This window comes from Ursus maritimus, unplaced genomic scaffold, assembly GCF_017311325.1.
Source record: "Ursus maritimus isolate PB19 unplaced genomic scaffold, ASM1731132v1 scaffold_17, whole genome shotgun sequence".
Lineage (NCBI taxonomy): Eukaryota > Metazoa > Chordata > Mammalia > Carnivora > Ursidae > Ursus > Ursus maritimus.
In genome coordinates, this window is record NW_024424119.1 from 19,185,997 (window position 1) to 19,200,335 (window position 14,339).

At 39.1% G+C, this 14,339-nt stretch overlaps 1 long non-coding RNA gene across 1 annotated transcript; it reads left to right on the forward strand.

Moving 5' to 3' along the window:
* Nucleotides 1-276: 276 nt before the first annotated feature.
* On the forward strand, nt 277-10,457 carry LOC121103072. The gene is made up of 3 exons (XR_005835202.1): nt 277-594; nt 1,271-3,593; nt 9,893-10,457. It is a non-coding gene; the product is annotated as an uncharacterized LOC121103072 (long non-coding RNA).
* Nucleotides 10,458-14,339: the final 3,882 nt, after the last annotated feature.

Sequence of the window (14,339 nt, forward strand, 5' to 3'; positions counted from 1 at the left end):
TTATTTTACAGCTCCTCCTATTAATGTAAGAAACACAAACAGAAACATCAGGAAGTTGACTTAAAGAAGGAAGAACAGAAATACATGGCTCCAAGGCTAAGTCTGACATTTGTTAGCTGCGGAACAGAGGTAGGGTGATGATGGCTACGATTTTTTTTTTAAGATTTTATTTATTTATTTGACAGAGACAGCCAGCGAGAGAGGGAACACAAGCAGAGGGAGTGGGAGAGGAAGAAGCAGGCTCCCAACAGAGAAGCCTGATGCGGGGCTCGATCCCAGAACGCAGGGATCACGCCCTGAGCCGAAGGCAGACGCTTAACGACTGAGCCACCCAGAAGCCCCGTGATGGCTATGATTCTTAACTCCTCTGTTAGTTTGCGATAATAAAGCAGAATAAATGTGAGGATTAAAGATGGTCCATGTAAGGTGACTACCACATAAATAACAGTGGTCATTATCAGTTTTTTTTAAGGGATAATGGTTTGGCTTGTCAAGAAAGCATGCCAAAGAAAGACATGGATTTCCTGAGTACAGATGAGGAGAATATTGGAGAAAAAGGTCCTCAAACAGATGACACAGTGATAAGGAGAAATGGTAAGCTTTAAGCAGCCTTCACCCAAAACCAACCAACAAGCAATACAGGAAAGAAGTGGTAGCTGTCTGCTGTTTAAAAAGAAAGTTTAGGAGAGAAGCAGCTACACTGACAGATGTTAAGGTAATGAGGTTTATGCTGGGAATTCTATGATTAGTTCTCTAACTGGCAACCCAGCAAGGGAACAAAACCATAGATGGAGAGCACAGAAATCTCTTTAAACCTTCACACTGGCTAATGGTAGGATTTTTCTTTTTTTCACGACAGCTATTTCTCAATAGGGAGAGGTGGGTGATGAGGGAGGTGGGGAAGAAAGGGAAAAGATGTAATGAATAAAGGAGTCCAAAATACACCTGAGGTGCTAACTTCAAGGTGTCTAGAACTGTAAATTCAGAAATCCTGGGCTGTGCTAAAATCGGACCCTGAGGAGTTGTGAAAGTTGTTTAAAACATTCGAGAACTAAGAAACCAATTTTAGTGTAAGTCTTGAAATTCACCAGGGTTACCTAAGTTCTTTGAAGGACCCCGGGTGAACTCGAGATTGAACCCCAGGGTCCCTAACCTGGCGGGAAAAATTGGATTTGAACTTTCTACAGAATAAAATGTGTCCTTCCACCTGATCTCCAATTACTCTCCAAAGCATGTAGTTTTACCTTTTTCTTCTGACTCACTTTGGTAGGACGGAAGTGGAAACTTTGCATATCAAGACTCAACCTGAAGAGCATTCACGGAGGAAATGAAGAGAGCCAACACGAAAGCCGGATTTGGAGAGGATCCATGGTGTTTTATATTATGACCATTTTTTTAAGCAAAAATCACAGCTGTAATGATTAAATCACCCAGCGTCCCATGCAGCTAGGTGAACAGTTACCCACCACTGTAGATCCCTCTCAATTAATTACACGCAGATTGCCAGTTCTGTCAATAGCTCAAGATAGCATTTTGATCTCCTGTTGCTTGGATAGAGACTGTTAGAATCTCACATTATCTATATGGGCTTCAAACCAAATGATAATTGCAAGTATCTATCTGTATAAAAATTAGCTGTTAATATGATTTAATGCAGTGAAATTAATATAAAATGGTCAGTCAACTAGTAAATTGAAGAGGCAGGATTTAGATCTAGTCGGATAGCATCATAATTTTTTCCCCTTTTGTACCTTTATAATTGATTCAAGAGAGGTAAGGAGATCAGGAAACTTCTTATTTAACTGTTGCTTTTATAGATAGCTTTGTCTCCTCTAGGACTGGCAGGTTTTAAAACTGGTTCATTTTATGGGGCAAATTCTGGGGCTCTTTGGGACTCATACAATCAAAGGACATCTCGGAGGTAGTTCCCTTGATTTGGATGAGTGAATTTCTATTCTGGGCTGGTGGAGTAGTCTTGCCACCATCCCTAGGAATAGTCACCTCCAGCTAGTTTTTGCAGAGGCCCTGTTACCCTCCCAGGTGGCATTCTTGAAGGGATCTAGGACAGGCCTTGTACTGGTGTGCTCATGCATGTTGGCCTCATTTTGCTTGGGGAAAACTCTCATGCCCAGAAAAACCCTGTCAGTGCAGAATAATCCCAATACAGCAGCAACTTCCTCTACTCTGCCACAAAAGAGGCTGTCTAGCCTAACATTTATTCTCTGGATTTCCCAGGAAGTAGGTGGAAGTCATGATGTGCCCTTAACTACAGTGGAAGACTGGGAAGGGTTCCCCACATCCTGTTTGAGCACTTTTGTCTCCATTTCAGGGGAAGCACCCTTCTTGCTCCTTGAGTCATTTGCCAAAGGTCATGCAGCGCCCTCGTCAATCATGGAGCCCCTATTTCCATGCAGGGTTTTTAGCTTCACCAGCAGACCTTTTAACCCTTATCCTGTGCTTCTTCCATCCTTCCTCATATCGTATCACTAAATAGAGCTCATCCCAGAGAGCAACTATTTAAACAACTAAAAAGTAATGCTTCCTTTTAAAATTTCCTCATCTTCCCCCCTGGGCTATGCTTTGGTATCTCTTTTCATGGTTCTGAATCTGCTTTCCACTGGACTGTATCTATTTCAAAACATGAGTTCATTTTGTATTCAAGTGACTAGTAAACAATTAGCAGAGCTTGTCCTAAGTCATTAATTAATAGTTTCTGTTTAATCTTTTCTCAAATTGGAGAGCCCTCTGTTCTTGTGATTATTTTCATCTCTTTGAAATGCAAATTATTTGCTCTTCTCCCACAGTTCTGAGTCTTTTGGCCTACATCGATATACTTGGACATACAGAATATGCTCATTCTACTTAAACCTCTTAAAGATGAAAGCGCTTTTTGTCTAGCTTTGAGATCTCTCTGAAATTAATATTATTAAAGGGTAGTTGGCTTGAGATGCTGAGGGCCTCACAAATGTTTACACGATGCTTGAAATCGGTAAGGCAGTATAAGGGAATGGCTAAGAGGATAGGTGTACAAAATAAAAATGTGTTTCAGACTGAACTCTCATTCTCAGTCTTCTTCCCTTTAAAATGGGAATTATAGTAACCATCCTACAGAGTCCTTATGAGAACAGGATGTCATAGTGCCTATAAAGTCGGAGTTCCACACATGTTGGCTATTATTATTGTTATTGATTTGGAGAAAGGGAAATATTGCAGATGCTATTCTTAGACATACAAAATTTCTCAGTGGAAGGGAGCCCTAAACACCGCTCCTTATGGACAGCACCACCTCCAGGGTTAGGCTGTTTGCAGGCACTAGAGTAGCCTATTAAGGTAGATAATAAGGGCTGTTAAATATCTTGTAGCACAAATGAGAAAACTCAGGTAACCATGATCCCGGGCAAACATTCCTGCTAATATGTCACTTAAATCTGTCTGCAGGTAGAGTTAGAAAAAACTATGAAACATGTGCCTCACTTGGCAGTTAAAAAAAGAGAAGATTGCCTGTCTTTCTGCCGTGATTGCTCAGTCCTCAAGATCCACTCAGGCCAATCTCAATGAAATGTGTGACCACAGAGGACCACTACTTTTCTTCCGTAAGATTATTAAATTTTACTTGGGAAAATCAAATCATATGGAGGAGCATTCTGTTAGGAAGTTCAGATTCTTGAAACCTATCTGTTGCTCTGTGAAAACCTGGACTCTTTTGAAGTGTGGGTATTCATGAATGAAGGGGAGTCTGACTGGAGATTACCTGGTTTTAATTAGTTGGTGCTGAAGGCACCTAGACATTTTCTTTCTTATTTAAAGCTGTTCAGACAAGATAGCTGTCTTAAATCCCATCTGGAACATTCTGGAAATGAACAAATATAAATTTCTGCTGGCTTTTGTAACAGATAAATCCTGCGATCTCAGGGGCTTAAACCAGTAGTTTATTAGTTCTGCTCCACTAAAACACTGAGGGACTTGTGCCTGTATATTTTATGTTTCCCCACTCTTCTCGATCTTGGAAGTCCTTTCCATTCCATATGGAGACAGGAAGAGGACTGTGGGTAAGAGAGCCTGACCTGACAATAGCACTCATGATTACTGCTCACATTTCATTAGCCAGAACTCAGCCATGTGGGTACACCTAACCGCTCGGGAGGCTGGCAAGTCGGTTTGGGAAGCAGCCAGCCATTCTCTCCTGACAACAAATATAAACTGATATTAAGTATCAATCTGCTAGGTAAGGATATAAAGTATCATGGATGCAGTTTTGCATTCGGCTGATTTTTTTTTTCTTTTTAACACATGAAAGAAACAAACATAATCACGGCTTGCCACACTAAGGTTCAGCTGTGGCATTTACTAACGCACACATCTTTGTCAGAAAATTGCATCTAAAATTCCCATTTACCTATTCTTAATTCATACCCAGTCAATATTAGGTGACAGGAATTTTATCATTTTTCTAGCTACTTTCTAGAGGAGAAAATGACAAAATGCAACTTAAAAAAAAAAAAGCTATACCGTAAACAGACTAAACAAGAACATGTATTTTTTATATCCCAAGACAGACATTCATAACAGATTTTAGCTTCTAAGTAGATATTTGTAGACTTTCCCTTATTTTAGCAACTAATGACTGCCAATTGCTTAAAATCCCTCTATGAAAGAGTGGGAAACTATCAAAGAAAAAAGTGTATTTAATTCAACTCTATAAACACACACTAGTTACCTTCCATGTGCAAGGCAGAGCTGGGGACATAGGAGTAAATGCAATTCTTGTTTTCAAACAGCTGGTAGTGTAGTAGGGAAATTCTGTCTACTCAGCAAATTAATGATGTTAACATCATTCTTCCAAATTGGAATCAAATTATAACTTTAAACATCAAAGATACATTTTATCACATTATTTAAAAATAAATTGAAATATCGCATAAAACCACATCACTGAGAAATAATTTGCTCATCTGTGATTGATCTTCTTAAATTGACTGTTTATGCAGGCATTACAACTATTGTTATAGTAAGGAGATATTTAACTTGCAAGATTTTTGCATAGAAAATGTAAGCTGAAAAAAGTGGGATATGAATTTGTACCTGTACTATGAATATGATGAAGGGAAAGATACCCTTGTGTGTTGCGAGATTGTAAAGTACACCAAAATGTTAAGTGTCAGAATATCCACTATTTGTAGCACAATCTATCAATTCTATTTGTTTCTTGTTCAACAAATGTTTTCAATGTGCATTATATTACACTATTCTGAAAAAAACAAGAAGAACATAAAAGCAAGATGCAAACCCTTTGAAATTCAATCACAGTTAACCTCTGTGCTAGTGGCTGACTGATCTATAGACCCGGCCTGCCATGCCCTTCATCAGTTAGTTCAATGGCCACCCTCTAAAGTTAGGGCAGAATGTAAGTCCCCTTTTGGGTTCCTGTTTCTGTTTTCACCATGAATGTTGCAGCGCTGTGTCACTACCTTAGGCCTTCCCGCCATATATTACGTATGTGCATGTCCTGTCTGCTCTTGGAGTTGCACCTGCAGGCCTTCTTGGAATAGCCGTTCCTGACCACGGTATCCCCAAACTGCAGGTGTAGAATAAGTTAGAAAGAAAGGACTCAAAGTCACGGATGCTAGGAAGGGAACTACATACGAGCCTCAGCCGGATCTGTGCAGTAGCTCTTTTCATGTGTGAACATGCTTTTTATTGCCTCTGAGTCTCCCGAAGGAAGACAGGTAGGGAGGGTGCTCTTCTGCTCAGCACAGTAGCTTGAGCGATGGAGGCAGGCAGCCTCTGCTGATAGGTGAGAGCAGTAGCACCGTGTTTCCAATGGCACTCCTGTGACCACTGTCGTCACTTTTGTTGACTCTGTGTCACTCGTCCTACTATTTACATACAATTTTAAACGGAGAATCAGAATGGAAATTAATAAATGGAAAAGCATTAAAAATATCTGCAATGGAAGCAAACTATTGTTTTAGCTAAGATTTCATATCTTCCAAAGCTCTGCACTAGAGACCTGCTCTCCATTTGGGAATGCGGAGTTAGAGGGCTGTTCGCACTGAGTCTCCTCACTGTAATCAGAGGCTAGACAATAAACTTCGAGGGAATCACCTTATGCCTATTAATTTAGGGCTACTAACCATTTTGTGCCGCCTGCATCCCACACTTTGGGACATACATGAAAGACTTAAATGGCCTTTCGCTCCTAATATTTCATTTGTCAGGATTCTGTGAGAGCAGTAAGAGAGTCCAACATCTAACAAATGCTAGAATAGACACTTGCACTCAGCCCGCTGTCTGCACGCTCAGCCTTCTACACTCCTGTCTGCCTCCCGCTCTCTCCTTCCCGTGCAGGTCTGGGCATCTCTTTCCATCTTACTGCTCTGCAGCCATTCCTACAGATAGAGTATTAGTGAATAATCTTCTTTCATTTATTTCTAACGAGGGAACACAGAAATCACGTCTTAATTGATTTCTTGGTTTCTTTCAGTTGAAAATATATACAAAGGGATGAGAAGTTTATATGTACATGAATACCTGTGTGCGTTTCAGTGGATACCTATGTGTCTCTGGAGATGCTACACACACACACACATGCTATATATACACACACACATGCACTCTCCATGGTATATACCGTATATAGTATAGTGCACGTGTGTATATACATACACACACTCTGTATTGCCACACATAGTAGCGAAGTTTGTAGTTGCCAGTTTATTTGTATTTTGGTGAACATTTCTAGAATCATAGGGAATCATCTTAAATATTATATTTACCCTCATGCAATATACATGCTAATTATCCTCATCTGGATAAATTGTCTTGAAAGAAAACTAATAAATGGCTTAGCAAACTGAGATTTTCATGACAAAAATTACAGTCAAAAACAAAGAGCTCAGTGTATAAAAGAGCTTACATAAGGTAATGAATTCTATCAATTCTAACTTTGCTTTATGGAAACAATGTCATTTGAGGTTTTAGCTCAGCCACTTCAAGGGTATAATTTATACATGAAACCTTCAGTATTTATTTGAAACCTTGAATATTTGGAACCTAGTGAAATCTTAGTTTGGTTTTTAGATAAGAAAACTGATTTAAACTAGGCCCCTTAATACCTAATAATGTGTGGCCAGAAAAAAAAAAGGCAGCATTAACTAAATTTCTGGTACAAATTATTTATAGGCCCTATTAAGTGTTGTCCCAGTCTATATTTTAAAATAAATAATGATGATAAAAGATTTATGATATGCTTACTTTAATATGCATTATATTTTTCAGTCCTCAAAACAACCTCCTCTGCGATAGGACCTGTTTTCGTCACCATTTTATACAGATGGGGAAACTGAGTCTCTAGATGAATTTACTTGTACAAGGTTATACAGCACAGAAGCAGAAGTAGGATTTAAACTAAGGTCTTTCTGGCTCTAAAGCCCAAGTTACTCTGTTAAAAACCACTCTGGGTGACAAGCGGTATTATTTCTATGTCCTCAATAATATGCAGTTGGGACTTGGGGAAGTCTGAGCAACTAGATCAAGGCCATTCACGTCACGAGTGGTAGGGCTAGGATTCAAGCCCAAGTCTGTCACTGACTCCATAGCCTAGCTGAACTTCCTCTCCCCATCTCTGCACATAGAATCTGCCGTAGCTGAGGAACAAAGAACCCCTCTCTCAACATATCTTACAGATTAAGTAAGTAACATTCGGTAGGCAATGCATTGCTTTTAGCTTCACCAGCGTCTCATTATGTTGGATTAATACTGCGTGTTCGCAGCATGGCAAAGCTGAAGGTGGGAAATATATTCGTGTCTGCTCTGGTGATCCAGGTTTCCTACAGGTAGAATGACCACAGAATATGCCACCCCAACCGGGATGCTTCTGGGAAGGGGTGGGGACGCTATTCAGAATGATGCTGGACAACCTGTGAAAAACACAGACTGTCCCAGGCAAAGGAGGCACGTCCTGGGAGCATATCCATTTCCCCCCTTATAGTCACATGCTGCTGTATTCCTTGGGTTCCAGGGTTCTGCTAGAACAATTTTTCTACTTGATGCTGACCTCAAAACTAATTGAGTACTTTCAGTATAAATCTGAAAAAAAAAATTTCTTTGATCTTATTTGGTAAATATAGTTTTAGGAAAAAATTGTCTAAAATCAAGCAAGAGACCTAGGGTTAGAATCCAGCAAATCCTCCTTTTGAGAGCTATGCTTTCTTTACAACCAGAAGACTGTAACAGTAAAGAGTTTGTATTTTAACCCCAACAGAACATCACCGATTTTTGTGTTTTGTTTTTGTTGTGAGAAGAGTGATGCTTATGAATTCTATTAACCCTTGAGGAAATAAGTTGCTTTGACTCTCAATTGTTGTTCTGAAATCCAATGTGAAAACTTTTGTATAGTGGCCTGTGCTATTTTCATATCAACCATGTTATAATTAGAGGTTGAGTTCATGCTCAAAGACTTGGAATTCACAACCAATTATCAAGAAATCATAGACATAATAGTATGCCATGGAAACAGAGACACATCATGGAAACAGCATGGAAAGGCTCCAATGCTTGATCTTGCAACTGCTGATTAACTATGTTAATCATGGCATTTAAACTCAGGGAGCCTGTCTCCTAAGGTCAAGGATAATACATGTTTTTCAACTATTTGTTGAGATTTTTAAAAGAGTCGAAGCACATAACTTATTTGGCATGTAGGAAGCCCTTAGCAAATCTTGGTTCTCCCTTTCACTTAGAATAGCAAAGTCACCCCCTAAGTTTTATAACTACACTGTATAATTGCATTTTTCACATCAATCACATAAAATGTCACTATCTTTTCTCTTCCCTCCCTTCATTTTCCTTTCTTTTTCCATTTTCTTCCTTCGCTCCTACCACCTCTCCCTCCCCTCTCAAAGATTTAAGGTAGCCAGCGTGTTATAAAATGTACATACTGTACATGAAAAATTTGACAGAATTAGAAATAGGACATTTTAAAAATTAATCATTAACCAATTTCATTAATTAGCCATTTAACTAAGCATGAGTCACATTTGTAATGCCTTTGTGCAAATGGCCAACATTTTTTCCTCTGAAGGATAAAATTCTCTGTAGCAAATACACACATGAATATTAACTTTAGATAAAATGCTCTTCAAAATTAGTTTGAGCCCTTAAAAGCAAATAAATATTAGGATGTGTAAATATTTATTAAGTCCCTTACTATCCTTAGATGGAAACTTCTGTGTTAGTGTTCATGTTTGTTTTTCCTCTTCTTCTTTTTTTTTTTTGACCCTTGCCCTGTGGCCTTCAGTAATGGGTCTTGGAATAGCACCAAAGTCACAAAAGGATTTATAAAAAGAGAATGAAGCTACGTAGGTAAAAGAAAGAGGGGGTAGTCAAAGAATCAAATTCCTTTATCTTAGTTTAGGAGATGATGAGGGCATTTAAGGATTTATTGTATGAATTTGATTTTTCAGTACTTTTTAGCATCAGCAGCTGGGTTCCAGTAATTGAACACTGATTACTGTGTAAAGAAGTGAAAAATAGATGTTAATTAGATAAAATTGCCTGAAGAGAACAGCTACATTTGAGAAACCTGGGACATGAGAAAGACTTTCTGCAAGTCTGTTTAACAAGGGAACATTTCCCCCTCCTCATCTCAAATCCTCCTCTCTCTATCCATTCAAAAATTCTCCTGAAAATCTTCCAGCAACCCCTGTCATGAAGAAGTCATTGCTCCAGAGTCCCTGGCCTGGGGTAACACTGACCCAGACAGTATGGAAACCTTGTGATTTGAACTTGATTCACCACTAAGACTCCTACATCTTTGCACCAGTGAGGCCAATTTAAAGAATGAAAGGCTCCACTGTCTTTTTCATGCAAATGAAAATCTTGTCATTCCCAGGGAGAGAGTTGGCTTTGTACTTCCTGGTCCTGAGAGGACGAAAGTCTCAGGCTGCCACAGTGGGGATTCAGGAGAGATGCTGCCCAGAGCTCCAGTCCTCAGTGATGCAGCCCATCTGGGTCCCTCTCCATTCTAACTGGGAGAGTTTTTATTTCCCTGCACTTTTCAGGTAGGAGTTTCACAAGTTTTTAGAGAAAGCTTTTCGGGGTCTTTTCAGTGCTGGGAGCGTGGTGGGGGGGGGGGGTCAGTATAGTTTTGTAGAATGATAGCAATGTGTGAAAACATAGAGTCAGCTTCCTGTTGTGTCACCAAAGGCCTGTCGGTACTATCGGGACAACGTGAAAACCCTTGAAAAACTTTCAACACCATCCATGCAGTGCTGGTCACCATAACTGTGTTCATTGCCACATGGTATTGCATCTTTTATTGAGGGATTATCCTGGCACTAAAAGTTCCCAGGGTAAAAACACTATTTTTCTAAGGACCAAATTGAATTCTTGACCATCAATAGTTGGGGTTAATATCCAAAATATCACAACTCAACACCCAAAAATACAAATAATCCAATTGAAAACTGGGCAGAACGCATGAACAGACATTTCTCCAAAGATGACATATCACTGGCCAACAGATGCATGAAAAGATGCTCGACTTCACTCATCAACAGGAAATGCAAATCAAAGTTACACTGAGATATCACCTCACGCCTGTCAGAATGGCTAAAATCAAAACCACAAGAAACAATGAGTGTTGGCAAGGATGTGGAGAAAAAGAAACCCTCTTGCACTGTAGGTGGGAATGCAAACTGGTACAGTTACTCTGGAAGACAGTATGGCGTTTCCTCAAAAAATTAAAAATAGAACTACCATATGATCCAGTAATTGCACTACTGGGTTTTTACTCAAAGAACACAGAAACACTAATTCAAAAGGATACATGCACCTCTATGTTTACTGCAGCATTATTTACAGTAGCCAAATTGTGGAAGCAGCCCAAGTGGTCCACTGACTGATGAATGGATAAAGAAGAGGTGATATACACGCATACACACCCACGCACACCCACAATGGAGTATTATTCAGCTGTAAATAGGAATGAAATCTTGCCATTTGCAATAACATGAATGGATTTAAAGGGTGTTATGCTAAGTGAAATAAGCCAGTCAGAGAAAGACATATACCATATGTCTTCACTCATATGTGGAATTTAACAAAACAAATAAACAAAGGAAAAATACAAAAAAGGAGACAAACCAAAAAACAGACTCTCTTAAACAAACAGAAGGTTGGTTACCAGAGGGGAGATGGGTGAGGTATGGGTGGAACAGGTAAAGGGGATTAAGAGGACACTTATCTGGATGAACGCTAAGTAATGTACGGAATTGTCGGATCACGATAGTGTATACCTGAAATTTAATATCACACTGTATGCTAATTACACTGGAATTAAAAAAATAGGGAGGTCATTCCAATACTATTAAATGCATTAAATTTACTCAAAAATTGAAAGTGCAGCCATCACTAATGTGAGTAAAGAGGAAGTTCTTTATCGTTTTAGGGAAAGAAAGGGTCAATAGGTTGAGATTATTTATACATTTGCCCTAATTGTGTGGGGAATTCCAAGCCTATTAAGTGCTAGAAAATTCCAAAATGGGACTTGATTTTAGGAAATGCTACAAGAGTCAGAAGCACTACGTTAACTTATCAAACCTACCCCAGACACACTCTACATTCTTCATTCTGTTGCCAGAGGAGTGATTACAAATCTTGACTTCTGATTGGCATTCTAGGGCTCTACGAATGAGGACCTTAGGGCACCTTTTCCTAATCATGTGTTTAGCTTTAGGGACGTTGACTACAGAAATAATTATTTAGATACTTAATAGCAAAGGGATGAGAGATAAATTCTGTGTGTCTAATCCACATTTTTGGTTACTGGCAAGAATTCAGTGATTAAAGTTAAGAAGTCAATACTGTTATTAACATTCTATTTAATGTGCCAGTCTTAGTAATCTACTACTTAAAATATCTTTCTTCTTAAAAGTCTCCAGTAAGGAAAAACGTGTGTATTTGGTTTGAGGTATAATACCTACTGGAATAGCGGTATGTGGGTAAGTGTTTTCACAACCTGTTCTCCAAAGGAAAAAAATCTGTTTTTTTTTAGTTTTTGCTGATTTTCATGGTGTAAATATTCCCACCAGGGCCAATTGCCAGTTGACAATGTGTTATCACATTTATATAATATGTGAAAAATTAACAATTGACTCCTGCAAAGCTGGTGTTGAATCCATCACACACCATAAATGGACCCGACTGCTTTGAACTAAATAGTTCCATATGTATATTAACGAGGGCAATATTTTATATGTTGTATACAATTTTCTATATCAATTTTTTCTGAGTCACTATATTAAAAAAAAAAAAACTTATTGAGTAAAGGGGTGCCTGGCTGGCTCAGTCAGAAGAGCGTGTGACTCTTGATCTTGGGGTCATAAGATCAAGCTCCACGTTGGGTGGAGAGATTACTTAAATAAACAATAAGTTTTTAAAAATTGTTATTGGGTACAAAGTACTGGTATGCCTCATTTTATAAGACTGTTTCTATACAGCTGCAAGTGATTTGAAAGTTTCTCAAATTGATTACCAGAGGAACCAACAAAAAGGCTTTTATTTGCATTTCTTAAAATGAAAATTTCTTCTGTCAAAAAAAGAAAAGTACCTATTTGTCTTTTGTGTTACTACATTCCCCATCTGGGAGCTATGTAGTAAGTGAGAGAGGCTCTCAATTAAATTTGGTGTTGAGGATTTGAAAGCAAGTGTCTTGAGGACTGGAAGGCAGCACAGACTGGGGGTTAAGTCTATGGCTTCTGGAATTCGGCTGGTTCCACCACTAACCACCTGAATGATTGAAGTTGGGGAAGTTACTAAACCTGTCTGCCTCAATTTCCCTCTGGAAACAGAGATAATAGTATCTCCCTCATAGAACTATTTGTAGGGTGACACAAGTTAGTATACGTAAGTGCTTAAACAGACCCTGCAACCTGGTAAGGACCACATACTGCTGTTTTTACGGCCATTTTAGGTTTTATTTTGGGAAGGCACTTATGGCGGGAGTGTCAAGCTTAATCAATATTGCTTTGGATCACAGGGGCCAGCAGTCTGTGTACAAGCCCCGCAGGTAATTCCCCTACACACTCGAGTGTGAGGACCACTGTCTGAGTTACCACCAGGAATCCCTGTGTTCTAGAAGACTCAGTATTCTTTCCAGAGGAGTTGACTGATCATCTGAAGATTACCGGCACCAGAATCACCAGCGGAGCTTGCTTAAAATGATCCAAATTATGAGAAAATACTTAACTATGTCTTTTTCTGTATGTGAATAACATAGCTCTTGAAGAATATAAAGATGATATTGGTTCCACAGAGGAAGCTGGGTAGATGAGAGGCAGAGGTAGGAGAAAAAAAAGTTATACTCCACTCCTCTTTTGAATTTTAAGTGATACACAATTTAAAAATTACATACTGAAGTTAATAGACCTATTATCATATTATAAATATCTAGATGTGTGGGTTTTACCCAGAGTCTACTAAATTAGAACTCAGAATAGAACCTGCCAGATCAGAATCCTTGTGGGAGATTTCCAGAATCTCCATGTAGTTGTCTTGGTGATCATGGTAACAACACAGGCAGAAACCTACCCATTGCTAATTTCCATTAATTGTGTAAAAACTCCCACCATGGTCAAGTGCTAGCCATGCTAGAGGTTTGATGTTTCATGGATTGCTCTCTTCAGTAGACCAACAGACGAAAGGAGACGTCTCCATGTGTGGATCGATGGAAGATGTTATTATGGCTTGTATCAGCTGGAAAGCCTTGCTGTGTGATCGGACTATGAGATAAGACCTATGGGTTCTAATGTAGCCCTGCCACTAACTGGAGAACTGGGTAAGACCCTTACCTTTTCCATCCCTGAGTTTCCTTATCTAGCAAAAGGAGGCATTAAAAACAGGGATACAGAACAGAAAGTCACAACCGATACAAACAAAGACTTTACTGGCAATATGGCATCATTAAAATCATATCTCTCAGTATTCAGTCTTAATGTGAATGGCTTAAATGCTCCCATAAATCACCACAGAGTTGCAGACTGAATAAAAAGAAATGACCCATCCATTTGCTGTCTACAAGAGACTCATTTTGAACCCAAAGATGCATTCAGACTGTCGGTAAAGGGATGGAGTACCATCTTTCACGCAAATGGACCTCAAAAGAAAGCTGGGGTAGCAATTCTCATATCAGATAGATTGGATTTTAAATGAAAGACTATAGTTAGAGACACAGAAGGGCACTATATTATTCTTAAAGGATGTATCCAACAAGTGGATATGACGATTATAAATATATATGCCCCCAACAGGGGAGCAGCAAGATACACAAGCCAACTCTT